The 5,000-nt window shown below is 40.9% G+C and overlaps 1 pseudogene; it reads right to left on the bottom strand.

Annotated features, from left to right (window-relative positions):
• LOC137978892 (protein NLRC3-like) overlaps window positions 1-5,000 on the bottom strand; it is a 27,489-nt pseudogene that overhangs the window by 2,486 nt on the left and 20,003 nt on the right.

Here is a 5,000-nt window from a genome sequence, read left to right as displayed (position 1 = left end):
CCTCGTCTAACCCATCGAGCACTAACAGGACTTTAGCAGGGTTTTCTGGCACGAAACGGAAAAACGTTTCTCTCAACTCTGGGTCAATTTCTTCCGGCAGAATTTGATCGTCAATAGCCTCCCAGATGCTAGATTCAATTTCACAACATCTGAGGAGCAGGAGCACCTCTACTCTTGGGAAAGACTCGTCCCATTCGCGGTCTTGTTTAGTTGCCCAATCATATGCCAGCTTTTGACAGTAGGTCGTCTTTCCCATGCCAGGTTCACCCTCAATCAGGACAATCCGTGGATGTTGGCAATCTTCGTGTGATGCAAAAATACTTGTCATGTCGGTGATTTCTTTCGTCAGCGTTCCGCGTGTCTTTTCTTTTGCGACTATCTTAAGTCTGGTGAAAATGTTCTCTAGTTGGAAGCTGAAGCCTTCACACCAAGGAATTGGGCAAACCACCCCTTCACACTGTTGGTAAATTTGTCTTATGGATTCTATGATATCACTTTGAGATGAAGAACTAGCTGCAAGAAAATAGGGTCAATGTAGAAGTTGATTGACTCAGAGTTACTAGCTTTTCTTTTTTTCAGGAGTGAGAGACGATTTCCAATTGCAAAGCGTAAATCCATCCTCTCCTTCTGGTAAACTATTCTTGGCTTACCGAGTTCCGAGCTAATCCGTCTTCACATTAAGATTCATTAGTATAAATACACAGGTGATTATACAAAATCGCGCGCTCTCATTGGCTCGCTATCTCGGATTATCAGTCGATAATCACCTCGACGGACAAAATGGCTGCCAGTAGTCGTTTTGCCACTGCAAGTAAAGATGATTTTCGCGTTGAAATATTTTTTTTTCTCTTTTTTGAAATAATCACCTGTGTATTTAAACTAAAACAATTATTCGCCTCAGGCTCAGTGATTATCGGTGAATATTCACCGATAATCACTGAGCCTGAGGCGGGTGTGCGAGTCAAGTTTCGTGAAGAAATTGCGAGAATGTACTGACGCAAATATATTTGCTGAAAAGCTAGCGGGTCATAAAATGACTATCACAAGCTAAATTTGATCCTGTGAGTTAATTTTGAGGTGTCAGTGGTATGCAAGCCCTCTTAGCTGATTTTCCTACGTATCGCCGCTTTACAAGTCATTTCTGGTATACACACAAGCAGAATTTCTCAATGAACCTGTTATCCTATCCACGTTTGTTTTCATACAAAAATTCCCACAAAATGTTTTCCGCCGGCGTGCATAAGTGTTAGGCTTGTGTATCAGAGTGCTTAGATGTAAGAACTAAAACGAGCACGAGTTAACATAAAACCAACACAATATTACAGGAATAATTATATATTTAAATTGAAATGCAGTGACAATTATAATAAAGTATTAAATCCACTTTAAAACCACGCTGGGCAGAGCAAAAAAGCTCATATGTGAAAATTGCTCATTTTTGCGAAACACATTTTACTGCAATATTTTGGACATATTGATTTTTAAGATTGTATGATTTTTTTTCGCAGCGTCGATTTTCAACATGGTCAAATTGCCTCTATCGCACTTATTTAAGGTCACATATACCTTTCATTCGATGAGAAGCCAGGGAAGAAGATGGAGAGCTTTGACTTGTAAATAGGACCTGACGTTGTTCATCTGTCAAAATCACAAAACAAACCACACATGACTTAAGGTTGGCATTCGCATAAACGGCGCACACGATACGAGCTCATTTGAATCGTTATCTCGTTATATTTCAAAGTAAAAATTTGAAACACCTGCAATCTTGGATAAAACTCTTGGGAAAATTCTGGCGTGAAAATCCTTGGATATGCACTCTCAATTTTGTCCAAACTCTACCCTATAACAATGTTGATAATGTGGTGAAAACTACCGTGCAACCCTTTGGCCGTTTCTTAGCCAACATTGGATTAGGGGGAGGAGGGAAAGTACGCAGAAGTTAATCTTTTCTTACACAGACAAACGAGGGAATGACCATTTTTCCGTGGTGTGTCACATTTTCCACCTAATTTTGTCCAAGATTGTTGGTGGGAGGTAGAATTCAGTTTCTTCCTTAAAAACAGAGGATCAGAGGAAAGATTCAGATGCTCACTTGAAATAATCCAAAGAGCTACTGGGGTCGATAATTATATTTTTGACATTGGAAAGGTTATCACAAGTTAATTCAGGGAATGCTCATGGTGGCCCCCATATCCATCAGTGGTTATCAGTGTCTTCAAGTGTACAGAGGGAATAGGCAAATGACATCATAAAGACCAAATAAAGAAACTAATCTCCCGGGAAACGAACTCTCCTTTTTTGTAGCAAAAAACACAAGATAGAGGTGACGTTGTCTTATTTACCGGGTTAGGATTTCGAGTAGGATTTTCAAGTTTGCTTTTTTAGTTGGTCAGTGCAAAGACCTGACTGCAGACCGTGGGTAAAATGGAGACTAAGGTTATAATGTAGAAAAAGTCCAAACCCTTTAGAAGTGCAAACAGTTAAGCCTAAATATTGTTTTATGCGTAATTAGGCCTAAGGTTAGCACTTCCGAACAATGCGTGAATCGCTCACAGCTAAGAAGAAAACTATGACTATCAAGAAAATTAAGATATGATACTGACTTCGACTGTATTTAATTTTCTATTCAGCGTTGCAAGGGTTCAGTATCAGTGAATTAGATTTTAAGCTCCCTTTTCCATCAAAGTTTGAGTTGATGACGCTGCCCTTCGCAGTTTTATGTCTACATGATCGTCAGGCGGCTAACCAACTTTACACAATCCTAGTCACAAGTGTTGGGACAGTTCACGGCAGATTACTTCACAGGTAGCCTTTCTTAAGACCAAGACCGCGTAGACCTTTCTGACCCCCTCCCCTCTGTCAACGTTGATAAAAATCTTGAAAAAAAAACCTTGGCAATAGCTTCAGAACAGCCACGTTTCAAGAATTGTTCGCCTCCAAGTACAGTATTCTCCAACTAAAGTGACTATAAGATAGATATTCACGTGTTATTCCAATAATAACGATTTTTCAGCAATCACGTTCGGTTCCAACACCCTCTTTCTTTTTAACAACATCCGACCTGGTCTTCAGAAGAGCTTCATTTTCTTTCAACATTGGTAGGGGCGAGGGGTCAATTAGACTTCCTTCTATTCATCTTTTTCTAAAACGTCAAGAACGTAGTTGAAATAGTGGCTTTCAGAGCGCCAAAGGGAGGTGTCCCAACAACTTATGGCCAGGGTTGCAGATTTAGATGTGATTCGTTTTTCATATAAAGGGATTTAAATAGATTGTTAGTTCATACCATTAAGCGAGTTGATCATCTTTCTGAGAAGATCTTTGCACTGCTCAGACCAGCTATATATCGTTCCATAGGAGTAACGCAAAACTTTAGCCTCACCAAGCCTTGTCTGCCTGTTTTTGTTCCAGATGTCCTTTTATAGCTGCTGTCCACGCATTGGGATCCTCAGAGTCAATGACGAAGGAAGAACCAAATGGTACATTGCCCAGGGCTTCTCCAAATCCAGAGTTCTTGCTGACGATCACAGGTAGCCCAGCTGACAGAGCCTCCAGACCTGCCAAACCAAATCCTTCTGTTCTAGAAGGCATGAGCACAAGATCCACCTCAGCGAATAATTCCTTTAAGCTTTCTCGGCTTTTCATATAGCCTCTCACCCTAAGGCGATTTTTAGGAACACCGCATTTAAGCAATCGATTTGCGATCTCCTCATGTTTTTCATCGGCTGCTCCGACAAAAACAAGATGAGTGTCAGGTAATGACGCAACAGATGTTGCTGCAATGTCAAACCCTTTTAACTCAAAATCTTCAGCATCTCCACGACCGAACACCAGGACACTGCGTTGTTTTCTTTCCTCAGGAACTTGTTGAACACTGACAAATTCATTAAAAATACCAGGAGTGAAGTCAAAAACAAGTTCATCTTTTTCACAACAGCGTAGATATTTGCGAAAGGCCTCTGCCAGCTTGGGCCCGACTCCTACAACGAAATTAGCCTTCTTGCAGAGCTCTACTTCAACATTGTGCTTTTCCTCACCCCTTGAGATTGGATTCTCGTAACATTTGAACATTCCTAGTTCCTCGGGGTCAGTGTGTATCACTTGTATCCACTTGCATTTGTGAGAGTTGCAGATAACTTGTGCTTGGCGACCAAGTTTCACTCCATGGCCAACAATGACGTCTATTCGTAAATGCTCTGGTGGAAAGCTGAGCCATTCCAGTTCATCATATCCAGGTAGTCGTGTTGCCTCGAGAATCGTTATACCATGGCGATGGGCTTCACTCTTATCTTCATAAGAGCACTTCGGTAAAAAGTATGTGATTTGGACTTCTGGGAATTTGGCCAGCTGTATGGCCAACTCTCTGTTGATTGTGGAAAGTCCGCCTTTACTGGATCCCCACTCAGAAGCCAAAATGGTGACTTGAACCTTGTTGGGGCCCAGTTCTTGAGATTGCTGCCATGAAGCTGACGTCATAGTTACTTGTGGTGGTAACGCTGCTGCACTGGGTTGCATGAGCCTTGAACCAGCGACATTCCGCGTCCTTAACACATACACAAAAAAGAATTTACCGCAAACATCAATTATGGTGCACAAAAATACGACTCAGTAAATGAAGAAAAGTATAGAATGTCGGGAATGGCCCAGGGAAAGGCAGTTTCTTGATAACTCAATTAAATTCGCAAGATTTGTTTTTTTAATGCTCTTCGCCAAATAAAAACTTAACTATATCTACTTCATACATCGGCAACCTACGTCAACATAACTAATACTTGTGTAAGATAATATGGACAATTAGGAGAACGAAATTACTACAGGTACCATTTAATTATAAGAAAGGGAGATGCTGACTAATTTATACTTGAAAATTAACCGAAGGTCATTTTCGAGTACGCGGTTGGTTATTTTGTGGGGGAGATCTCCAAGAGAATACATGAAACAGCATTTTAATGCCTCTACCATACACTTTTACAGGAGAGCATGTCCACAGACCAGGCAGC

The sequence above is a fragment of the Montipora foliosa genome, chromosome 12 (assembly GCF_036669935.1).
Source record: "Montipora foliosa isolate CH-2021 chromosome 12, ASM3666993v2, whole genome shotgun sequence".
Taxonomy (NCBI): Eukaryota; Metazoa; Cnidaria; class Anthozoa; order Scleractinia; family Acroporidae; genus Montipora; species Montipora foliosa.
Note: the sequence above shows the minus strand (reverse complement) of the source record. Positions and strands in the feature narration are given on the sequence as shown.